Below are 26013 nucleotides of genomic sequence, written 5' to 3'. Positions count from 1 at the left end.
AAGCTGGGTGTGGTGACACACACTTTTAATCCCAGCACTCTGGAAGTAGAAGCCAGCAGATTTCTGTGCAATTAAGGCCAGCCTGTCTATATAGCAAATTCCAGGCCAGCTGGGACTGCAAGGAGACCTTGTCTCAAATATATATACTGAAAGACAAAGCTGGGAACTGGAAAGGTGCTCAGCAGTTAAGAGCACTGGCTGCTCTTGCAGAGAACCCAGATTTGGTTTCTAGCACCCACATAGCACCTCACAACTGCCTGAAACTTCAGTTCCAAGGGATCCTATGCCATCCTTTGGCCTCCATGGTCACTGAACACACATGGTGCACATACACATGTGTAGGCAAAACACATAAAATAAAAATCAATCTTTTTTTAGAAGGCTAAGCTCACACGTTCATGTGAGAGTGTTGAGTGATTATTTTTTTCTTTCAGCCATTTCAGGTTCCCACTGCGGCATGGCAAGCAGTCTCATTAGTTCCCATATTCCATTTGTGATCGAAAACAACTGGTATCTCATGCTCAGTTGGATGGTGTCCTACTCCTTGGCTGGCTTGGTCTGGGCTCACTCAAGCAGCTATGCTCAGCGGGAGGGTTGACAGGCTGGGGATCCAAGAAGACCTCCCTCACACAGTTGATAGTGGTGTGGGATGATGTGGGCCTTTCTCTCCTGTGGTCTTTTATCCATGTTTCCTCATAGATGGTGGTCTTGAGGTAGCAGGCCAAGAAAGCAAACATGGAAGGTGAGAAGCCAATCTTCGTGGGGCCTCCCGATACTTGGGAGGTTGAAACAGGAAGACCACGAGTTCAAGAGCCCAGCCTGGGTTACATGAACTGATGTCCCAAATTTAAAGAACAAAAAAAGATCAAGGAAGGAAGGAAAGAAGAAGGACGGAAGGAAGGAAGGAAGGAAGGAAGGAAGGAAGGAAGGAAGGAAGGAAGGAAGGAAGGAAGGAAGGTTCAAAGACACATAAGCCCAGAGGTTGCCTAGCCTTTTTTCTGTTCTATTCTACATGAACAACACAGATGCAAGAAGTAGAAAAACAGACTCCATCCCTGAATGGATGGAGCATCAAAGCATAGTGTAAATGATCATGACCTTCTTTTTTATTATTTTTACTTTATATGTATGAGTGTATTGCCTGCATGTATATAAGTGCACCCGTGTTGTGTAATGCTCATGGAGGTCAGAAAAGGGTGTCGGATTCCCCTGGAACTGTATGTAGTTAGGACAGTTGTTAGCTGCCATGCAGGTGCTGGGAATAAAACTCCAGTCCTCTGCAAGAGCAGCCAGTGCATCTCTCCAGCCCCATGACCTTCTATTGAAATGAACCCTGAGGCCATAACTGGATATTACGATGGGATTCTTATCTCAGTGTTTCTACTGAGGCACCAAAGTGGAGAATAATAGATACATTTGTCTATTTTATGTTACTAAAATGAAAGATCTAAGACTGGGTAACTTTATAAAGGAAAGAGGTTTGTCTGAACTCATGGTTCTGAAGGTCCAAGGCTGACGTTGATGGGCTGCATCTGAGATGACCTTCATGGTAGCAGAACTGTGAGGCAATACAAGGCCCCATGTGGCAAGAGATAGAGGGCATGCATATGGGTGTCTCTAGTCTCTCTTCCTGTAAAGCCATCAGTCGTGAGTTCTATTCTAGGGTCAGTCTAACCCTAACTCTAACCCTAACTCCCTCAACAGGCCTTACCTCTGAACACTATATTTCCATAGCTGTCTGTCTGAATACCTCCAGGTGGGGATTAAATTTCAGCATACAAGCCTTCAGGAACACATTCAAACTGATTGAAACCATAGCAACAGAAGCAGAGAAAGGCAGGCTGCTAAGCCACCCAGGTAAGTCTTCAAGTTGAGTTAGCACTGGAGCATCACTGGCCTCCAATCCATCACAGAGAAGGCTCTGAAAGCATGAGTCAGGTGGGGAGTGACAGCACACATTTCCTGAATAAAAGCATGCTGTTGAATACAAGGATGGAGGGAACTTAGAAAAAGTCACTCAGAGAACTTGACCTTCTCCCCTGGAATATGAAGAAAGGCTGCAGAAACACAACTGACCCATGCCTATAACTCAATAAATGAGGCTAGTGCCAGACATGGTGGTGCATGCTTTTAATCCCAACACTCAGGAGGTAGAGGCAGGTGGATCTCTGTGAGTTCAAGGCCTGCATGGTCTACACAGAGAGTTCTAGGCCACTGGGGCTACAGGGAGACCATGTTTCAAAAAAAAATTGAGGCTAGCGAGGTGACATATGTGGAGGCTGACAGAGAGGCAAGTGGTGTGGAAGAGCTGCACTCCCAAGGTTTGGTGGGTGCTTTATTTTCTGTTGCTGTGATTAAAACACCATGACCAAAAGTGACTTATGGAAGAGTTTTATTTTGGCATTTTGTTTCAGAGGATGGTCCATAATGGTGGGGAGGTATGGCAGCGAGTGGCAGGTGTGGCACCGAGAGCTCACATTCAACCACAAATATGAAGCAGAGAGTGAACTGGAAGTGAGGCAAGGCTGTGACTTCTCACAACCCACCCAGTGACACACTTCCATGACCTCCCCAAACAGCACCACCAACTGGGGACCAAGTGTTCAAATATTTGAGCCTATGGGAGACATTTCTCATTCAAACCACCATAGTTGGGGTAAGGATAAGGCACATCTCCCATGGATCAGGTGCACACATCCCCTGCTGTGGATCAGATGTGGACATAGAGTTGGGGGTGTTCTTTGCTGATGTAGTGACCATAACTGAGGAGCAGAGTTGTAAATAAGCTATCATAGGTGGCAGCCAGAGAAATCTCTGTCAAAGTAAGGAGAAAATCCACAGCCTTGAGGTGGGGCAGTGATGATATTTCCAAAGACTCCCAAGAAGGCCCAAAAGGAAAAACTGGGCATGATGGCGTGAGCTTGAAGTCTCAGCTCTGGAAAGGCAGATAGGCAGATCAGTGGGGCTCCCTGACCAGCTAGTCTAGTCTGACAGGGAAACCCCAAGTCCCAGTGAGAGACAGTTTCAAAAAAACAAAGTGAGGCCAGGTATGGTGGCCCATGTCTTTAATCCCAGCACTCGAGAGGCAGAGGCAGGCAGATCTCTATGGGATCAAGGCCAGCCTGATCTACACAGCACGTTCCAGATGAGCCAGTGCTACAGGGAGACCCTATCTAAACAAAACCAAAAACAAGCAAAACAAGTGTACAGCCTCTGAGGAATGACACTCAACGTTGGCCTGTGGTCTCCACACATATATAAGCATGCCTGCACATACTACTCACATGAACACACACACACACACACACACACACACACACAAGCAGCCTACCAACATGGGAAGGAGGACCAGGAGAGCAAGGGAGAAGACAGACAAGGCTGATGGCATGCCTATGCCCACAGGCCACACACAGGTAGAGAGTTCTAAGCAGCATAAGCGTTTGATGGGAGCCTGGGCCTTGGCATTTTATTACCTGAAGACACAAGGCTCCTAATTAATACCTGGGAGCATCCAAAAGGCAAGGGATGGGAAACCTGAATCTATAGAGCCAGTGTGCAAGGACATGGGGGGACCGTGGCTGGCTTACAGCAAACCCAACCTAGTTACTAGACATGTCTCAGTTGTTGTTTTAATACTGAGTTGGCATGACCTATAGAGAGTGAAAAATAAACTCTATTTTTAAAAATAAAGAAAAGAACTTTGTGCTCTAAATTTGAAAGTTTGAAGATTGATGAGAAAGTGTCCTGGCAGGAACCCGGATCAACTGAGAGAAGAAGGAAATGAGGTGGGCTCTTGAGAATTGGGAAGTAGGTTTCTTCAAGGTTTTATGTCCAAATAAGACTGCAGTGTTCGGCCCAAGCAAGGCCAGTGGCGAGCTCTGAGGTCCCTTAGCCAGCCTGAAGAGAGGGGTCTAGGTACCTCCCCCAGGAGACCCAGCCTGGTAACTGCTGACAGGCAGCACTGCAACATTTAGAATCCTAAAGAATCCCTGTAGCACAAACACATCTTTCTTGCAAGTTCCTGAGAAATGAGCACACAGCCTGCTTCCAGGTCACACTGGAGAGTGGCCTTGGGGACGCAACGCTTGCAGAAGCTCTTTACAGAGACCCCAAGAGAGACTGAGCCTCTTGACTTTAAGTCAAGGTCTCTGAGGCCATGCTTTATGTCTGAAGAAAGAAAATGGTTTCATTGTTTTAAAGAAATGCCAGGCTGATGATAGGGGTTGGGGTGGGGTACAGATAAGTAACGTGGTGCTCTCTGAATCACTCAAGGGTTTTAGTCAGATTTTTTAAAAAATATCTTATTTATTATTTTTATTTTTTATGTGTATGACTGTATTGCCTGCATGTATGTGAGAGCACCCGTGTTGTGCAGTGCCACAGAGGTTAGAAGAGAGCTTCAGATTCCCCTGGAACTGGAGTTAAGGACAGTTCATAGCCACCATGTGGGTGCTGGGAAGTGAACCTGGGTCCTCAGCAAGAGCAGTCAGTGCTCTTAACCGCTAAGCCATCTCTCCAGCCCCTTATTCATAGATTTTATCCTTAAAAATAGAGGAGAGTTGGGGCTGGAGAGATGGCTCAGTGGTTAAGAGCACTGACTGCTCTTGCAGAGGACCCGGGTTCACTTCCCAGCACCCACATGGTGGCTACAGACCATCCTTAACTCCAGTTCCAGGGGAATCCGAAGCTCTCTTCTAACCTCTGTGGCACTGCACAACACGGGTGCTCTCACATACATGCAGGCAATACACTCATACACATAAAATAAAAATAATAAATAAAATATTTTTAAAAATAGAGGAAAGTTGAAACTGTCAGATCTGGCTGGCCTGGCCACCAGCCCCTGAAAAGGAGTGTATATTGATTGCAGAGGTGACCACACTGGGGAAAATGACAGTATAAAGACTGATTCTAAGCCATGGGCTCCGGGGAGCATGCCAATGGCCGGCAATTAGCAGACATGTAAGCTAGGCCCATTTGAGGAAGAGCAGGCTGTGGTCTGAGCTGATAGGACCTGATAGATGGAACCCCAGCTCCCCACCCTCATTTCTCTATGAAAGAGCCCCCTACCTTGCTGCTGATTGCAGCCAGTGGCCTGTGTTTCATGCATCTTTCCTCTCTACCTGAGCCTGAATGTCCAATCTTGGAGGCTTACGCTCTCCATTAGCTGCTGATTGCTTAGCCTGCCCCCTTTCCATCCCTGATTTCACTCTGTTTGAGAGCATAGGAAAGGAGACTTTTTGCAAGATGCTGCTGCTATTAGTGATCAGGTGAAACAAGCATTTTTGCCTCCTGCAGCCTGGGTTGGATTGAAGAGACAGGTTGGGGTTGATCACTTGCAAGGAGATGGGGAGAGATGTGCCACACTGACACCAAGAAGCACACCTGCTGCCAGGCCCTGCTGGTCCTGCTGGAGGACCACAGTCAAATAATCTCCCTGCCATCAGGCAGAAAACCAGGCACTGGAGCCACAGGGCAGCTTTCTCAGAGATCAAGTTCTCACCAGTTGGCTGCCCACCAGCACCTCAGCCACTCTGGCCCTTGGTTCCAACTAGTGGCCTTCAACACTGTTCATCCACCAAAGTCCCTCTCCCATCTACTTGAGTATGTAGCAGAACTACATTTCCCAGCTTCCCTTGCAGCTAATAGGGGGGTCATGTAACTAAGAGGTCATTGACAGAATGTGAGTAGAAGTGAGAGGTACCATGTCTAAGCCAGAAGCCTTGAGGGATATAGCTGTGCCTTCTCTAGGTTCTGCCCATGAGTTGAGGCTGCCCAGTCTCAGCCCTGTAGACAATACTCAGAGCTGATGGAAGGAACTTAGGTAGAAAGCTGACTTCAAATTGTCACATGTGAGGGAAACAAACTCCTACATGACCCATACTACTCAAGTTCTCCTGGATCTTAGTCACAGCAGTCAAACCTGGGCTATTCTAACTGATAGCCCTTGTTTCTACCACACAAGAATGTTGCAACTCCACCTCACTCACAGACCTCCAGAGAGAGGACAAGAGGAAGATTTCCACAACAGAGACAGGCCAGCTCTCTCAGCCCGAATCTAAGTGAGACCAGAGGCCAAGGAGACCAGCCCCAAACTCTTCTCCCTTCTCCTCCTTCCTTAATTATATTCCCATTTGTAAGCCAAACCCTGTCATTTTGTCTCCCTTAATGGCTAGTTTCTATTCTGGTCCTTTCTCTACCCTATTATCTTTTGCAATATTCAAAAGCTCAGGCGAGATTGGGGTAAGCTGCCCATCCCTTCTCTCTCTGTCTTTTTAAATATTTCAGTTGTTCCCAATCCTGATTTTTGCATTTCGATTTCCTGTGGTACAGTACATTTATCTTGGTCACTCAATCAAGTTCTTCCCAGCTCTCCCCCTTATCTTTCTGGCTCTGGGCTGACTGAAAATACTTACATTATCTTTGCAGTCGATATGTGGACTGAAGGAAAATCTGCAGATTGTCTTGATAGGCAGTCTTCTGAGGGGAAACTTGGAGACGTTGCGCTTGTCAGGACAAGGGCAGAGAGTGAAGCCTCTCTTGGTGACTTTCTTTCAAGGTTTTCAAGGTTAAGCTAGTGGTGCTGGCCTCTTCCAAAGGCTTTCCAAGGACTCTCTTCCCCTTCACTTTGATTCAGAGTCAGGCCTTCCTGTGGATCTTTGTCCTCCTACAGAATGGGGTTCCTATGAAACTCACCCCATACCTGGTCTCTCACTGTGACCTCTGAGTCCCTGAGCCTCAGACTCAGGGCCACTTGTAAGTTATTGAGAGCTATGTGTATAGCTCCCAGTAGAATTTAAAACCAAAGTTCTAGAGAAAAGGTCTACCTTTGCTGCCTGGACTTGGTGGGAAACTTTTTTCTTTAGGTACACTCTACAGTCCAAGCTAGCCTCTAACTCATGATCCTCTTGCTTCAGTCTCCCGAGTCCTGGGATTACAGGTCACCCAACTAAAGAGTCTCTCTTTCAGCTGCATTATTCCCTTCATGGGGATCAGAATGTGGCAGATGTAAATCTGTTCCATCTAAAGTGGACAGCTGATCCAGAACCAAGTCTCTCAGAGACAGGCCTCACTGGGTAACCCAGAGCCCACAGTGCCAGTGATGGGTAGACCTGGCTCGCCAACTGTGAAAGGGCAGGATCTTCATCCATGTCCTCAGCAGGCTCCCCACCCCCAACCCCACATGCCCCCTGGCCAGTGACAGCACTGTTAGCAAATTCACACTACACTGGCCAGAGGAAGCAGAAAGCACACACGTCATCGTTTATCAGCCCCCAATGCATGGCTGGTCAACTTACATGGATCCAGTTGTCTACTCCGCTCCAAGCCCTGAGTCCACCATAGCTTGGAGTTCTGCTCCTCAAAGGGAATAAGCTTTCTACCTCACCTCTTGGCCTCAAGGTCAGTAAGGAAAGCCCTTTCTCTCTTTTTGACTCACTGCCTCCTTTCCCTTGGGTTCCTCTGCTGTTCAACCCCTAGAATGCATTTCAGTTGTTTCCTCCCATTACATCCACAGGCTCAGATTAGTGGATGGAAAGAGCCATGTGTTTAGATCTGGCCAGATGGACTCTTCTTAGCAAAGCCCCTATGTGTTATAAGAGCACTCTGGTTTCTTCTCTGAGGCTTTTACACTTAGGAATTGCATTTATCTTCCTGTGAAGGAGGCCTGATCGATGTGGCTTAAACAAGATAGAGATTTCTCTCTCATCTTATAAAAAAAAAGAAGAGTCCGGAGTAAGGCAGCCAAGGGCTGACCAGTAGCTCCCACATTTTTCTGCTTTGATTCCACCAGCCTCAGCACATGGCTCCTATCTGCGAGGTGGCTTCATCCTGGCTGCTGGAGCTCCAGACATTGTGTTTGCATTCCAAGTAGCAGGAAGACAGAGAGAGCCAAAGAGATTCCATTGACTACACTAACTGCAAGGCAGACTGGAACTTGTAGTTTGCTGCCTGGGAATGTTGTCCAGAGTCCTGACGCTAAGGGAGAAGAGTATGATGGACTCTGACCAGACAACTGAGAGGGTCTGTCACTGAAGCAGAGCAGCTATGGGTACTTAGACAAGTTAATTTCTTTGTTCTATGTTCCGTACTAAGCAGCTTCCCATGACTATAACAAAATACCTTGAATAAATAACTTATAAAAGTTTAGGGGGAAATGGAGAAATGGGTTAGTAGTTAAGAGCCCTTGCTACTCTAGCCAGAGACAAGTTCAGTTCCCAGCACCCACAGAGCAGCTAACAACAGTCCTTAACTCCAGTCCCAGGGGATCCAATGCCCTCTTCTGGTCTCTGCAAGCACTGCACGCAAGCACATTCACTTACATACATACCGCCAGATAAAACACTCATTCACATAAAATAAAAATAATAAAATTAGTTTTTAAATAGCAAAGTTTATTTAGTGCATGGTTTATGAGGTTCCAGTCCAAAAGTATCTCCATTGCTTTGGGGTTCCAGTGGGGGTGCTACATAGCAATGGTGAGGAGCCCAGGCAGAAACACTCACCCCAGCCTGGAAAAAAAGGCAGAAGGGAAAGAAACTGAGGTCCCCAATCACCTTTAAGTGACCCAAGGGTCTCCTTCTAAGCACACCTCCTAAAAGTTCACTCCCTCTCCATAACCCTATCCTGGGGACCAAGCCTTCCACACACAGGCCTCTGGGGGACCTTCAACATTTAAGCTACAGTATCATCTACATAGGAAGAGTAAGCACAGCTCTAAGCTCACTGTCAGCAATCCCAGTTTTGTCTGATGACTGGTGGGTTCTGCAGGAATCTGTGGTGTTCTCGAGCACAGGGAGCACAAGACCAGTGCTGTTTATGGTTATTCCTCTGTCTGTTGTGGCGCTGTTTTTTTAAAAATGATTTATTTGGATGCATATGGGGGCAGGGGTATGTGCATGTGGGTGCAGTTGCCCAGGGAGGCCAGAAGAGGGCATCAAATTGCCTGGAGTTGGAGTTAAAGGTGGTTGTGAGTGGCTGTGCTGGGACCCCAACTAGAGTGTCTACAAGAAGAGTATGCGCTCTCAGCTGAAGAGCCATCTCTTCAGCCCCATAGTGATATTGTTTTCTCTGTGACTCTGTCTGTTCTTCATCCTCTCTGGAGAAAGATTTGTGCCAGGGGTCAACTGAGGGCGAGGGGCAGAGGAACATGGCTGTGCTTCTCTTTAGGTTCTCATTCTCAAAGAAAGGACTTGAGTCACCCAGGAATGGCCCTTCATTTTCTTCTCCCTCTTCCCAACAGAAAGGCCAAGGTGAAGGGAGTACAGAGGTTGTGGTCCAGACTAGATAGCTTCATGTCCTTCCCACCCATCTAAGCTCAGGTTCAGTATTAAAAAGCCAGCCCTCCCACTTAGTTCATGATCAAAGGTAATTCTGCAAATACCACTCCAGGGGCTGGGGGAACCACTTGGCCCTTGACCCAAGGAATTCACAGTGTAGAACAGACATCAGCAAATGACTGCCTATAAGCCAAATCCAGTCAGACTGCTATTTTGTAAATAAAGTTGAATTGGCACACAGCTGTAGTCATGTGTTTGCATATTGCCTGTGCTTGACAGCAGGTTCGGCAACTGCCATACAGACGGTCCAAGAGCCTGACATTCCTACCTCCTGGTTCTTCACAGAAAGTTTGCAAGCTTCCCTCCAAAAGGGGGCAAAGAATACATTTTAAAAATATCAGCAGGAGCCTATAATCAAATGCTCCATGGACTATGTGTGTAAAGGCACAGGGAAGGTTCTGGAAGACCTAGAAGCCAGCAGCTAGCTGAGGGCGTCTACCCAAGAAGATCAGATGGATGACGTGGTCAAAGACAGCTCTAGCTGTGCCCAAGGCTTTGTTGACTGTGGAGAGTAGAATTGGTAGTTAAAAACTAATTTTTAAAAAGAAAATATTGATTGAGCATGACATGTTTAATGTTCTTAAAGATTCCTAATCAAACATAAATTAATATAACCCTTTTGGAAAGCAATTTGGAAAAAATATATGAAGAGCCTTAGATATGTGCTCTTGGCCTCGCTGTTCCACTTCTGGGAATCCATCATGCAGTTATAAACTAAAGTGTCAAAAACTCTTTACACGCAAATGTGTCCACTGTGGTATGACTTATGGTAGCAAAAGAGCTAGGACCACTTAGAGGCCAGTTGTATGGGGATTATATAAATTGTGATACTGCTGTGGGCTACAATGTTACAGAATAGTCAAAATGATGTCCACAGAGACTTTACAAATTGGAGAGATCTGAGTAAGTGAGTGGGTTACAAGGTTGTGCTTTCATTGCAGTCTAAGGTAAGACATTAACATTATAAAAAGAGCACCAACAAATGTCATAGTTGTTGTCTTTGGAAAAGTGGGCAGTTCATGGTCTCTCTCACTCTTTCACTCTCACTCTCTGTCTCTCTCTCTCCAGGGTCTCACTATGTAGACTGGATTGGCCTCGATCTCACAGAGATCTGCTTCCCTCTGCCTCCCAAGTGCTGGGATTACAGGTGTGTGCCACCACTCCCAGTCCCACCCTCATGTTCTCTCTCTCTCTCTCTCTCTCTCTCTCTCTCTCTCTCTCTCTCTTCAAAAAAAATGGTAGTTTTTAATGTTTTTTAAAAATATTTTATTTATTATTTTTATTTTATGTGTATGAGTGTATTGCCTGCATGTATGTGAGTGCACCCATGTCGTGCAGTGCTGCAGAGGTCAGAAAAGGGCTTCAGATTCCCCTGAAACTGGAGTTAAGGATGGTTCTAGCCACCATGTGGGTGCTGGGAATCGAACCCAGGTCCTCTGCAAGAGTAGTCAGTGCTCTTAACCATTGAGCCATCTCTCCAACCCTACATGAATGTTGTTGTGCCAGTACCATGCTGTTTTTGTGACTACAGTGCTGTAGTATAGATTGAGATACAGTATTGTTATCCCCCCCAGCATTGCTCTTTTTGCTCAAGATTGCTTTGGCTATACGGAGTCTTTTGTGATTCCATATGAATTTTAGGAAAGAAAGAGCCTAAGAGAGGGGGATAGTAGGAAACAGATGTTACCAAGGGGGAAATGGGGAAAATGGGGGGTATTCAACTGGGAAGGGAGGACAGAGGGACATACAAGGAACCATGGGAGTAAAGAGGGAACTCAAGAGGGGAGATAATAGGCGACAGACGTTATCAAGGGGAAGGTGGGGGGAATGGGGGTACTTTAACTAGGGATGGAAGGGAGAGAAAAGTAAGGCTTAGGTAGTGTGAAAAGTCAGAGGAAAATTTATTAACTCAAAAAAAAACCCTGAAAAATACACATACAATATTTGAACACGAGTGCATCTGTATTCCTGAAGGCTATATAACAAGAAACGCAGTGCCAGACAGGGGAAGCCTCCCTTCGAATTTTTTATCAGGGTGGTCCAAGAGACTCCCAAAATTACACAGGCTATTGCCACAGCCCTTGATTACCTCCCAGAACTTGAAGGTAAGACCCTACTGCTGAAGACAGGACATAATTTGGACACAGGTCTTAGAGCACAGGTACTAGAACTGACCTGGAAACCTTCTCCATGAAGTCTAGCTCTCATTGTTCTAGAGGATACTAGGCAAGGTGCTAAGGGAGAAAATCAATCAGTGGTCCAATCCAGTTGTAAAGCCTGATAACCACAACCACTGGCACAGCAAACTCTCTCTATTGGTGCAGTAGTGACACTTTTGTCTAGGGGGTGATCAACAGCTGTCTAACTGAATATAAAGCCCTCTCAATGGGAGGGAACTCATGGTGGCGCTGTAAATATAGCCAAATACACATGGCTGGAGAGATCATAGATCCTAAAGAAAACCCTGTCTCTGTCATATCTCTAGACAAATGAAATTTCTTACTGTATGCTAAATATAGATCCTTATATTTACAGACAAGTATACCATACACCGCTCATCCAAGAAGCTTCTCTTTGCAACTGATGGAGGCTATTGCAGAGTTCCACAACTGATCACACACAGAGAATATATGTCTGGCAGATGCCCACCCCTAGGTGACACATCTACAGTGAACCTCTAAGGCTCATGGAACATAGTGGAACGGGGTAGAGAGGATACTAATACATCCCTCAACTCTTACCAGCGAAGATTCCTTATACAACAGAGTGTGATGCACACAGAAGACCACAACTGGCCAAGTTTTAGAGAATAAGAGACTGCAGAGTCCATGTCCCTGGATAGGGCTCCTGTATTAAACTTCACCCACATATGGCTCAGGGACCATTGTAGAAGAAGGGACAGAAAGATTGTGGGAGCCAGGGTTGGCACATGAACATAAGGAAACGGGCTGTCAGGCCTCTGGGAACTTGCTCATATGAACTTGAAATGGTGCCAGCATGCACAGGACCCATGCTGACTCAATCAGACAAAAACCCAGCATAGAACTGGGGAAATGGGCAGCAGGCCCCAACCTTAGCCAAAGAACTATTGGCAAGTGATTGCTGTGGGGTGAGGGAGAGTAGATCTTCTTTAAGGGAGTGACTCTAGATAGGCTGACTAGACTTCAGTGGATGAACTTGTATGGAGGGACATCTAAGTATAAATGCCTGACCAGATAGGACTTAACACATATGACAGAATGAATGAAATATGGTGGTGGGGGCTTTTGGATGATGGATCTAAATTTAATTAAGATTTTTTTATATTAAAAGCACAAAAACGCAATAAAAATATACATAACCCCCCCCCAAATAAATCTTTTTTTAAAAGTCAAAATTAGGGGCTAGAGAGATGGGTCAGCAGTTAAGAGCACTGGCTGCTCTTGCAGAAGACCCAGGGTCAATTCCCAGCACCCACATGGCAGCTAACAACTGTCCATAACTCCAGTTCCAGGGGATCTGAAGCCCTCTTCTGACCTCTTCAGGAATTCCATGATGCAGGTGAACTTACATACATGCAGGCATAACACTCATACACATAAAATAAAAATAATACATTTTTTTGGTCTTTTGGAAACAAGGTCTCCCTGTAGCCCCAGCTGGCCTAGAACTCACTATGTAGACCAGGCTGGCCTTGAACTCATAGAGATCCTCCTGCCTATGCCTCCCAGTGCTAGGATTAAAGGTGTGCACCACCATGCCTGACAAATAATAAAATATTTATAAATAAATAAATAAAAGACAAAATAGTATGAAAGCCAGCCTTAATCCACACAGTAGTTTGGACTCCCTGACAGCAGAGTTGCTTGCAAGTAGGGAACAGGCAGCCTTGGAAACAGCTTCAGATGAGGTCCATCTCAGCCTTCAGGTTTGGAGTCAGCTAGAACAGACCTAAAAGCCTGACTTCCCCTTGACTTAGCCAAGATACCTATGCTCTCTGAGTCTAATGGGCCTTGTTTACAGATTAGAGTGGAGGGCAGTCTTCCAGCTACTGCTGAAATACCAGACGGGTTTCTATCATGCCCCCTGCAATCACTGCACATAGCAGGTGCTCACAAATGTCACCCTTATTCATACAATAATATGTACTGAGTACCCTGATGACATGAGGAGCAATGACCTGAAATCATCCAGAAAGGACAGTGGGTCTTATATTTTCCAAACACAGGACACTGAGTTCTTTCTAATACGTTCCGCCTATAAGAAGCAACTTGGATACAGGCTCCCTCCCACCCCCACCTTGTCCCTGTGAAGTCCTCCTGAACCATGTTGGCCTGAAGCCTTTTCCTCCCCCTCTTCCCCACGCCAGCTGCCACTGCCAGAGCCACGCATTTGATAATCCATCACGAAGGGACCAGCGACCTGTCTTCTACTGTCATTGAAACTGTTACTTGGTTCCTGGATACTGAACTCCCATGTATTGGGTCCTCATCTCTTCAGCTACATGACAAGCCCCTCGAGGACTCTGTTTCTTACATTCTGTAGGTGATTGACACTTGCTACACAGTTGATCTTTCTGTTTGTTTAGGTCTCACCCACAGGAAGCGCAGCTCTTCCTAGCCAGTACAGGATGGAGCAGCTATGGCTCTGAATGCAGAGACTGATGCTTCCAAAGGGCAAGGACCCACCCATGCCTGGAATCTCAGCCCTTGGGAGGCTGAGGCAGGGGCATCTCAATCTAGGCCAGGCAAGGCCACATAATAAGACCCTCAAACAAGTAGATAAACAAAAAGAAAGGAATGATTCAAAGAATCTGTAGCAAGAGGGGCTTGCTATGCCCATCAATGGCTGACTCCTCTGCGAACACATGGGTGGGCCAGAGTAGGGGACAGAACCACTGTTCCCAAATCAAGGACAAGGTTTGTGTCTGGGTCCACTCTAGGACACTAGCTTCTTCCTGCCACTCACAGCTGCCTCTGGAAGTCCCAGGTAGTGGTCACCCAAGGAAGCCAGATTTAATGAGGAAGCATGGGGTCTTGACAACATGACACAGGGGGCTTGCAGCAGAGCCAAACCTGGATTGCTTTAGAACCAGGAGCCTCCGGTTCCTTCCTCTTCCCTCACATGCTCCCTGGCCTGGTCTTACGGATCTGAGAGTTACATACTGCAGGGTACGACGGGGAGGGGCCCTCCACGGAGACCAGCTGTGTCCCTGCTCTCCCTCTGTGGCCTGGAGTGCCTCTGGCCAGCCGGGAGAAGTCACATGCAGCTGACAGCTGTGGTGGCACTGGGGTTCAGACGCCCACCACAAGGGTGCCCTTTGCTTCTGGCCTGCCCTAGGACAGGAGGGCAACCAATGGCCCGTGATGTCCTGGGGAAGGGACAGAGGAAGTGCGGAGGGGGGTAACAATGCTCACATCAGTGGCATTTGCTTCAAAGCCCCAGGACAGTGCTTCTCTCTATCGTATTCCTGTGAGTACAGGAAGCTGATTTTCCAACCAGAAATCCATTTCACAGGTCCTAGTAGTTGGGGGTCTTAGAAAGAAACCAACTTTGCAGGAACTTGGGAAGGACAGTGGATGTTTGCAGAGTGCCTGTCTGGCTTCGGCTCCTCCACACACCTACCCAGGCCTGGGTAGGCCACCCATCAGCTAGGATCCCCAGCAGAGGCCAGGGCCTGAGATTACTGTCCCCTTTGAATCTCTCTATTTTAACATCAGCACCCAACCCAAGAGCTAGCACTTCTATTCCACCCCTGACCCAGGCCCCTTTCACCAGAGTGTGCTCTTTCCACGAACCTCCCCAGAGGGGTCCTTTCTGGTTCTGTGAAGTAGCTCAGCTAGCAGCAGCAGCAGCAGCAGCAAGCCGAGGGGGAATGAGCTACACAGGGGCCTGGGCTGGTAGGAAAGGAGTCCTCTGCAGCCTAGTGTTGGGCCTGGCTGCCTGGCCTCTTGCGGCTGGAGAGCGCCCCCTGCTGTCAAAGTCCAGCTGGCACTACACAGCCTGAACGCTGGGAGCCCAGGGAAGTGTGGATCATCCAGGGAGCTGTGGCCATGGGATACACTTCTGCTCGCCCTGGCAGAAAAAGGGCTCAGTCTCTCTGTGCCAACATCCGTCTGTAGCGACAATAGGTTTAACAGTTCCTCTGTGGGGAGAGCGGCTCTCTAGGGCTCGATTAAGAGAATGGGGTTTGGTTTGAGGCCTGGCTCCACCTCATACTACCCGCAGACTTGGGCATGTGGTTTAACCTCTGAAACCAGTTTCTTCATTAAACTGAGATAATCAATAGCACAATACATCACAGCAATGGTTCCCAGAGATAATTCATGTAAAGCGCACACTGAGCTTTCAATAACAGTAACTCGCTGGTATCGATTCTGCTGACACCCCTACAACTGAGCGATAAGAGAGCTAACAAGGGCTCATGGACGGAAGTCAGGGGATTTGTTTTTCCAAAGCACTTTCATCATTAAATGGATCTGGTCTAGTTCCATGGGCATATTTGAGGAAAACAACTTTGCCTAAAGGGGAAATAAATGCCAGAGACATTCACAGAAACATCAACCACAAACAATTACTAAACACATTGATCAATGCTCCAAGCTACACAATAAAGAGAGGGAGAAAGTTATGCTCCGGGAGCTTCTATCCTGTGCTGTCAGTTCCCCCCACCTCATCGCTAGATTATATCTACAGATATGCTGAACTATCTCCCTAAGAAAAAGTGATCCAGCAAAAGGCCCTCCAGCCAGTGCCCACCTCAAATGCCAACAGCCAATTTGTTGAAAGACTTCATAGTGTCTTCTGCTCCTGTCAGCTCCTCTGAAGTCCTGAGGGGTCAGATATTTGTGCTCACTCACCCTGCCCTTGTCAAGGTCAACATGGCCTCCGCACAGTGGTCTATTTTCAAACCTCACCCTTCCACCATTAGCAACGCTGATGTCATTGGTGGAGCACACTCTCCCCTTGGAACACAGTGCCTTCTACTCTCTGAGTTCATTTTAGGTTTCTTTGACTGTCTGCTCATCTTCTCAAACCTCTTCTTGTCTTTCCCATTTTAACAGTGGCAACTTCAGACTTGCCATTACTCAAGTCAAACAATGTGGTCATCCTTGCTCCTGACTGCCTCTTCCTTCGGAATTCCTTTTAAAAAAAAAAATTATACAAGGTCTCATGTAGCCCAGGTTAGCCTTGAACTCAATACATAGCTGAAGATGACCTTGAACTGGGATTACAGGCATGCCTCCACCATGCCCAGCTTTGTGTAGTGTTGGAGATCAAACTGAGGGCCTTGTGTATGTAAGCACTCTGACCACTGGGCTACCTTCACAGCCCTTACTGCCTCTCTTTCACACCCTGCCTTGTACATCAGCAAATCCAGTCAGTTTTACCTTCCAGGTGTTTCTAGAATCTCCCTGATTCTTGATCTCTCCACAACTCTGCACAGTCCAAACCATCATCATCCCCTGGTTGGCCTCACAGCTTCTATCTACCATCCTCTGTTGGTATCTCCATATGCCAGCAGACAGTCTTTTACATCAAAAGTCACTTTTTTCCTCTCTCAGAGAGCAGGATTCGGGGACTTCTGTCATAGCCAGGGTCACCTATGATCTTGCCCTTGGTGTCTTCTCTGACTTCATCTCCTGATCTCATGTCTGCCATGCCTCCTGCTGTTGCTGGAGTGCACCCAGCGTTACTCTGTTACCTCTTTTCTTTCTTCATAGAATGCTCTGGCCTCAGGCACCAATGAGGCTTTTTCCTCACGTCACTCACTCTGCACCCATCTTAGCAGACAGGCCTTCTTTGACTATTTCTAAATAAAATACAAAGCCCATCCCTTCCCCTCATTATGTTGAATTTTTATAGCATTCATCACTCCCTGACATGTTATAAATCTAATAGTTACTTTGTTTCTTCCAACTAGATCATAGGCTCCAGGGGAGGAGGAACTTTGTTTTGGTCACTGCTGTTTCTGCAGGTCTAGGCATGCAAGGCTTGATACACCATAGCTTGGTAAGTGGTTGACTTGCAGGAATGGATTAGTCCACGCTGCCAGCCCAGACCCATAACTCAGGGCCAGGCATGTACTCATGACTCTGCCTTGCAATAATCTGTGAGACAAGGATTGATAGTGACTCTACCTTCTAGGTTTCAAAAGTGGGGGTCATGGGTTGGTAGATAAAGGTACTTCCCAACAAGTCTGATGACCTGAGTTCAATCCCCAGATCCTACATGGTAGGAGAGAATCAACTCCCACAGGTGTCTTCTGATCTCCACACGCACACCATGGCATATGTGCACCAACCCCCACCACACACACACACATACACACACACACACACACACACATACACAGAGATGAATAAAAGTACTTTAAATTTTTTTAATTTTATTTATTATTTTTATTTTATGTGTATGTATGTATTGCTTGCATGTAGGTAAGTGCATCCGTGTCATGCAATGCCCGAGGAGGTCAGAAGAAAACCATGGCATATGTGCACCAACCCCCACCACACACACACACATACACACACACACACACACACACATACACAGAGATGAATAAAAGTACTTTAAATTTTTTTAATTTTATTTATTATTTTTATTTTATGTGTATGTATGTATTGCTTGCATGTAGGTAAGTGCATCTGTGTCATGCAATGCCCGAGGAGGTCAGAAGAAGCTGATCCCCTGGGACTGGAGTTACAGCAGTTGTTAGCTGCCATGTAGGTGCCGGGATTCAAATCCGGGTCTTCTGCAAGAACAAACAGTGTTCTTAACCACCGAGCCATCTCTCCAGCCCCTAAAAGTACTTTAAATTTTTTAAAGAAAAAATCTTTAAAAATAATAATCATGGGGCTGAACGTGGTGGCTCACGCCCTTAATCCCAGCACTTGGGAGGCAGAGGAAGGCGGATCTCTGTGAGTTCGAGGCCAGCTTGGTCTACATAGCGAGTTCCAGGTCAGCTGGAGCTACAGGGAGACCCTGTCTCAAAAAGACAAAAAAAAGAAAGAAAAGAAAAAGAAAAAAAGGAAAAATAATAATCATGCTGGCTCAGTAGTTAAAAGCACTTGTGGCTCTTGCAGAGGACCAGAGTTCAGTTCCCAGCACCAGTGTAGAGCAGCTCACAACTACCTGTAACCACAGCTCCAGGGATCCCATGGCTTCTTCTGGCACTGCACCCATGTATATACAGACACACACAGACACAGAAACAAACATTCACAGATACACACACACATACACACACACACACACACACACACAGAATAACAAATAAACCTTAAAAAATTAGCAATCATGGGGCTGCAGAGATGGCTCAGCAGTTAAGAGTACTGACTGCTCTTGCAGAGGACCTACATTTGGCTCCCAGAACCCACATGGAGGCTAACAGCCAACTGTTACTCCAGTTCCAGAGGATCTAACACCCTCTTCTGACCTCCATGGGTACTGCATGATATGGATGCACTTACATACATGCAAGCAATACACTCATACATAAAATAAAAATAATAAATTAAAAATTAGCAATCATATAAAACTCAGAGCTTCAAATATATAATATGATCCTTCTACCCGTAGATCAGCCTATTAGATTTCTTCTTCCCCCATCAGAGAGCTGAGACACTTGTAAAATAATCCTTCAGATTCCCCCTCTGCTGTATCTTGCCATCAGCCTCTCATTCATTGTCCCAGCAACATGCTCGAAGAAATGAGCTGAATATTCAGGGTGAGGCCAGCTGGAGCTGGGATAGTCCCGGCTGTTTCTAATAACATTCTTAAACAAAACAGAGATGCAGCTGACCTTTAGAGAATCTTTGTGAGAAAGAGGGTCATTGCTTCTCAATACAAATCCCCTTTCATGTTTCACCTAAAGATAAACTGGAGGATTGTGTGTCCTGCACAAAAGCCTGAGAAGATATTGAAGAAGCGGCAGGAGAGTGGCTTGGAAAGCCCCTTTATTTCACAAACTGCTCCTCCCTGGAGTCCCCTCATTTCCTAACCACGTCACTCTCCTTCCAAACCTGACAAACATTTGACTAAATAGGCAAGCATATAAATTCACCATTTCCATTAGTGTGCCAGATACCGGACAGAAGCATTTACAGTGTGCTATAGAAGGTGGATGGGTCCCTGAGGCAGCTGGAAGTTGGATGTTATGCAACTGTCCAGGTGAGACACTGCTGCAGCAGTGAGGAGGGGTTGGGACTTTGTGCTGCTCCTGCAGAAAGCCTGAGTTGGGTTCCCAGTACCCATATGGTGGCTAGCACCTGTCAGTAACTCCAGTTTTAGGGGATCTGACGCCCTCTTCTGGCCTTTACAGACATTGCCCAACATGGGTGCAGGGTGCACTTACATGCATGCAGGCAAAACTTACTCATACACATAAAATAAACATAAAACAATAAATAATTAAGAACAAATAAAAGGACTAACTCCTTGCTAACGAAAGTTGAATTGAACTTGGAGATCCATCTCTCAACCCAACTGAATTCCTTCCCTCAGCATCTGCATCCTCTCCCTCTCCAGTGGGCAGAACAAAACAATATAATCAGGATGGACAGTCCCTCCCTACAGGGCACTGCCAACCTGACGGGCCCCCATGGAAGCCTGCCTGTTTCTCTTTCCACTCTCTAAGCACTCACAGATGTCTCTCTGTTTTCCTCTATTACACACCTTCCAAACAAGGGAGGCTGATCAGATACTTGTAAATATTTTAATCTCTTTTTCTTTTTTCTCTCAACATCAAAAGAAGCAGGGGGTGAGTAAGGGGATGTTTTTCTTCTTTCCATGTGGAGTTTACATTGGCAAAACCTGTAAGCAACTTCATTTCATACCCTAGGGGGAAAGGAATGGTGAATCCATTGGCCAGACAACTGTACTGAGCTCTTAACCCCTCAAGCTCCAGCAGGACTTCAGAAGTTGAGAAGGAATCGGAACCAGGGACTCACCAACATGGCTGCAGACGGGGATGGGAATCAGTCAAGGTCCAGCTTCGACACCTGGAGTATTCGCTACTTCTGCACTGCTATGTGAACTGCCTGACAAAAATAACCTAAGGGAAGGGAGGAAGGGCTTGTTTTGGTTCATGGTTTCAGAAAGATTTCAGTCTATCAGAGTGGGGAGGAACTAGGGAGCCTGTAGAGGCAGGAATGGGTAATGGAGACTTTGGACCTCAGAGAAACAAGAGAAAGTGAGCCGGAACCAGAAGTGGGTGCAACCTTCAAAAACCCGCCCCTAGTGGCTTACTTCCACCATGTCCCAAAGGTTCCACAAACTCCCAAAACAGCACCACCAACTGGGGACTAATTGTTCAAACATATGAGCCTGTGAGGCCAACTCACATTTAAATCATAGTAGTCAAATTTCTAAATTGCTGTAAAGTCTTCAGATTAGGGAACTGTTCCCAGAAGGAAAGGACAGGGATGGCCACCGGCGGGTTGAATGGCTGAACGGGGACCCACAACATCAGACAGTTTGACAACGTCTTTCAGAAAGGACCCAAAGCCTTGACTAGGAGGGGATATTGTTTCATATGCTACAACCTTAACACTTATCTCTGTGCAGGAAAATATTTACTAGAGAATGGCTGGCATGTGAGATAAGGTCGGTGTAAGAGATTCTGTTTTGTATTTACGTGGGCCACACACAGATATACACACACAGACACACACATGGGGAGAAGGGGAAAGAGAGAGAGAGAGAGAGAGAGAGAGAGAGAGAGAGAGAGAGAGAGAGTATATTCATGTGTGCAGGTGCCCAAAGAGACCAGAAGAGGGTGTTAGATACCCTGTAGTTACATAGTTGTGAGCCACCCAATGTGGGTGCTGGGAACTGAACTCAGATCCTCTGCAGGAACAGGGCTCAGGTCCTCTTAACTGCTGAGCCATCCCTCCAACACCTCCCACCACATTTAGAGGGTCAAATCAGACCCCTTTCAGGAATGTAAATTCATGCAAAACCTGTAAAAAGCAAATTGACCAAATGAGTCAAGAACTGTAAAAATATCCAAAATTTTTTACTCAAAAAAATCACGTCTGGAGTTGGATCCTAAGAAAATAGCTCCAAACACAGAGAAAGATGTTTGTTATGGTGGTGTTTATAGTAGGAAAAAAATGGGAACATCCCATCTTCCAATTTGTAGGGAAAAGGTGAGAAAAACCAGAGGGATCTTCCTCAGGAGCTGCTAGGAACAGTACAGGGAAGCATTTTATAAGATGGGGAAATGGTTACAGTAGAATTTATGTACACATTGCTGAGCATGGTGGTGCACGCCTTTAATCCCAGCACTTGGGAGGCAGAAGCAGGTGGATCTCTGTGAGTTCAAGGTCAGCCTGGTCTACATAGTAAGTTGAGAGAATTATGTGCACTGTGAATGTCGTGGTTGCAGTGAACAGTGACAATTTAAAATTTTGTGTACACTAGACTTTCAACCATAGGCACCAGATAATGAGGACAGTGGGGGCAAGAAGCCCAGCCAGGCATGGTGACTCCTGCCTGTAATCCCAGCACTTAGGAGACTGAGGCAAGAGGATTGCCTGGGCTACATAGTAAATTAGGTTAGCCTAGACTACAGAGTAAGATCCTGTATTTATGCTTGTGGTTTGGTGATAGGTGTATGTATGTAGGTTTTCTTGCTTTTTTATCTTTTTCTTCTGCATTTGTAAAGAGTTTGATAATGAAGCGTTTCACTTTTAAGGTAGAAAATAATTATGGGTCTTCAAAGTAGGAAAGTCATCAAGAATTTCAGCTTTAATCGCTAAATGAAAAGCTTTACGTCGGTTCATTTTTCCAAATTTTTTCTTGCCATGGAAAAGTCTACCACTCAAGCATATTCACACATCTTTGCTCTCTCAAAATGCCCACGTGGCCCTAGCTTTCATCTCTAAGCAAGGAGGCTACCCAGTGGGGCAGAAGCAATTGTAGCACATGCAGCTAAATATAGACCGCTGCTTACGCAGGAAGACCCAGAGGAAGTTGGGATAAAACCTTCCACTGGATGACCTCATTCACTGAGGACACTGTATGCTCCTTCCATGCAGGGCTGCGCAGTCTCACATAAGTTCTCAACATCCATGTTCCAGATCAGCAGCCTACAGAATACAGACGCAGGAGGACCACAGAGTGAGACCCAAAGGGGGATGGGGAAGGAAGGAAGAAAAGTGGAAGAGAAAGAGGAAGAGGAGATGGGAATTTGAGGCCTGTGGAAACAGTCCAAAACCTGTGTGGTGAACACAGCAAGGCTGACTCTCGGCTGTGCCCTCCATGACAATGGCTCAGAAGTCCCCACCCAGGAGCCTCAGCAGAAAGGAGAACCAATTTAGAACGAACCCTGTATCTGAAAGACAAAGAGCTTCTGTCAGAGGCTGGCTAGGTGGGTATGAGGCAAGAAACTCCCAAGACACCCCCTGAACCCTTGCTCTGACTCTGCAAAAGCCAGATGGCAAATCTCCCTGGAGCCTGGGGTGAGGCAGCTCCAGAGGGTCCACTGTGGTTCAAAGGACACTTTTTTGTATTGTACTGGAGGGGCCGTCTTACCTCTTAATTATGGCAATTCTCCTTAGACCCCAAGGGGGCTGGGGATGTAGCTCAGTTGGTAGAGTGCTTGCCCAGCATGCACAAGACCCTGAGTTCAATCCCCTGGTACCCCTTTTGCCATAAAGCAAGCATGGTGATGCACACTTCTAACCCCAACATTCAAGAGGTGGAGGCAGGAGAATCAGAAGTTCAAGGCCATCCTCAGCTACACAGTAAATTTGAGGTCAGCCTTGGATCTATGAGACCCTGTCTCAAAAAACATACAGAAAGCCAGGCACGGTGGTGCATGCCTTCAATCCCTGCACTTGGCAAAGTGAATCTCTGAGTTCGAGGCCAGCCTACTCTACATAGCAAATTCCAGGCCATCTGGGAGACCCTGTCTCAAAAAGACAAAAAACAAACATAAAAACAAAACATACAGAGAGAGAGAGAAAGAGAGGGTGGCGGGAACCTGCAAGGCACTAGCTGATGAATACATTAGGAAACAAATAAGGAAAGGGGGACACTGTCATTTTGTTAGAGACAGCTCTGGTTCATTAGCCTCCAGGGTACTTCTTGGAAGGTTCTGGATCTTTGCTCCATCTGACTTCTCCCACTGATACATCTCCCTGTCCAGAATCCTCCTCCCACCTCTGCTAGGTTACCTTTATTTGTCTGACCAATTAGAAATGGATTTTTTTTCCTTTTTTTACTTTTCGAGTCAGAGTCTTACTATGTTCCCCTGGCTAGCCAGGAACGCACTGTATGATCCAGGCTGGCCTCAAACTTGCTATCTTCCTTCTGCCTCTGCTTCCCAAGCACTAGGATCACACACATGTGTTGCCATGCCCAGTGGAACTAATTTTTTATAAAGAAACATCTCAGAGTATAATGAACATTGCATCCTTCTCCCAAGAGCAATAATTACCAACTCATAGCTGATCTTGTTCCATCTGCACCCCACCCACCTCCTCCTTCCCCACCAATTATTCACAAGCAAATCTCAAATACCACATCATTTTATCCACCTGGAGCTCACATGCACACACACACGCACACACACACACACACACACACACACAATGACCAAATAAATGTAATTTTTAAAAATTTCAGTTCACTACAGATAAATCTGAAAGACAGAACTTTTCTTTAAGGGTTGGAGAGAGACTCGGCAATTAAAAGTACTGACTGCTTTTGCAGAGGACCTGGGTTTGGTTCCCAGCACATACATGGTGGCTCACAAAGGTCTCAAATTGCAGTTTGAGAGGATCCAATGCTCTCTCTGGTTTCCTCAGGCATTACAGGGACATGGTACGCAGACACACACTCGTACACATAAAATAAAAATAAACCTTTTTTAAAAAACCTTTTTGAGTCAGGGTCTTCCCGTAGCTCCAGCTGGCCTGGAACTCACTATGTAGACCAGGTTGGCCTCGAACTCACAAAGATCTGCTTGCCTCTGTCTCTCAAGTGCTGGGATTAAAGGTGTGTGCCACCACGCTTGACTTAAAAATAAATCTGAAAAATATTAAAATCTTATTTTGAGGAGTGAGTGGTACTGGAGATTGAATCTAAGGCCTTGTGCTAGAAAAGTGTTTTATCACTGAATTGTACCTCCAGCCCTAGATGAAGTCTTTTTAACAGCATTGTGAGTCTACCATATTTAAACAAAACAAAATTAACAATAATTCTTGAAAATCCTCACATATCTAGGCAGAGCTTAACTTTTCCTGATGTCATAAATTTTAAGTCTATTTGAATCAGGAGTCAATAAACTCCTTATAAAAGTGATTGGTTGTTATGCCTTAAGACAAAGGGATGAATTCTTAAACCATGAGATCCGAATTTCGGAGAGGTGGCAGTGTGGCAGTCCTAGAAGGTGCCAGTCATTGAAGCTAGGCAACTGTTCTGCCACGCACCCCATGGATATATATCAAGAATCTCCCATGTGCCAGGCCTGGGACAACCACATGCCCTTCAGGCATCTTTGTCCCACCAACTTGCATCCACATTAAGTGTGTTACTTACTGTGTTAGTCACCTTCCATTGCTGTGATAAAATACCATGACCGAGGCAACTTATGGAAGAAAGAGTTTATTTTGACTCATGATTCCAGAGGGAGAATCTGTCGTGACAGAAAGGCATGGCAGGAGGCAGCTGGAGCAGAAATCTGAGAGCCCACGTCTTTAGCTACAAACAGAGTGAACCAGAAGTGGGGCAAGGCTATGAACTCTCAAAGCCCACCCCCATGACACACTTCCTCCCGCAAAGCTACACCTGCTAAAGACTCCATGGCTTCCCAAACAGTGCCACCAACTGGGGACCAAGAGTTCAAATACTTGAGCCTATGGGGGACATTCTCATTCAAACCACCACAGCTACCATCCAGCTCCAGCTCTCTTCTAGAGGTCTTCTTGTGGGAAGCCTACCTTATTTGGCTGATTTTTGTTGTTGTTATGGCAGAGCCCATGGAGAGCTGTTTGTTTACCATACACTGCATCTGTCATGATACTGTTAAAGCCCCTTTGTACTCTGGCTCCCTCTCTCCAGCACCACATGCCATTTCAATAACATCTTGCATATTCAATAACATCTTGCTGGATGGTTTTCAGAACAAAGTCTCTGGTGCTGAAGCTGCTTCCCTCTGGGAATATTACATTTTCCCTTGGGCAACTACAATCGACAACTGGAGAACTAGAGTACTAGAGAGTAGAAATCCCAGTTCCTTTGTGGCACTCAGGGTGATAAACTCCCAGGTGAGGCTGTCTGAGGTGTGCATCCAACTTCTTCCCTGTTCCTGTCCTTCTCTGATCTGCAGATCTTTCCTGGGAGCTGTTTGCATTGAAATCTTAGGTCCAGGTTCAGGTTCTGGCTGACGTGGAACGTACTGTGAATAGCTTAGTCTAACCTTGAATTTGTAACGATCCTCCTGCCTCTGCCCTCTGAGTGCTGGAATCACAGGCATGAACCACCTTGCCTTGGCATACGCTGTTTTTTTGGTAGACCCCCAACTTAAATACAGAATCCACATGGCACCCAGAATGTCACTCAGAATTCGTTCCCTCCAACAACCACCCACACTCTTACTGTCCTCTACCCTATGATTCCCTCCAAACCGCAATGCTGAACTTCAAAACAACCTCATATCTGAACAGCTACGCTTGCACTCAAAGAA

At 46.2% G+C, this 26013-nt stretch overlaps 1 protein-coding gene across 3 annotated transcripts in view; it reads right to left on the bottom strand.

Annotated features, from left to right (window-relative positions):
• The window catches only part of Ccdc182 (coiled-coil domain containing 182), a 71344-nt gene extending 50865 nt beyond the window's left edge, over positions 1-20479 (bottom strand). Inside the window, exons 1-2 of one of the 3 annotated variants that reach the window (XR_003851032.1) lie at positions 20270-20479; positions 8387-8510 (exon numbers count right to left, since the gene is read on the bottom strand). The gene's annotated coding sequence lies outside the window, so the exon portion shown is untranslated. Of the gene's footprint in view, positions 1-8386; positions 8511-20054; positions 20157-20269 lie in introns of those variants that run through there. The other 2 variants (XR_003851031.1, XM_029568121.1) reach the window with 2 other exon arrangements.
• Positions 20480-26013: the final 5534 nt, after the last annotated feature.

Source organism: Nannospalax galili, unplaced genomic scaffold (genome assembly GCF_000622305.1).
Source record: "Nannospalax galili isolate Female #2095 unplaced genomic scaffold, S.galili_v1.0 scaffold879, whole genome shotgun sequence".
NCBI lineage: Eukaryota > Metazoa > Chordata > Mammalia > Rodentia > Spalacidae > Nannospalax > Nannospalax galili.
This window is presented reverse-complemented; position numbering and strand designations above follow the sequence as displayed.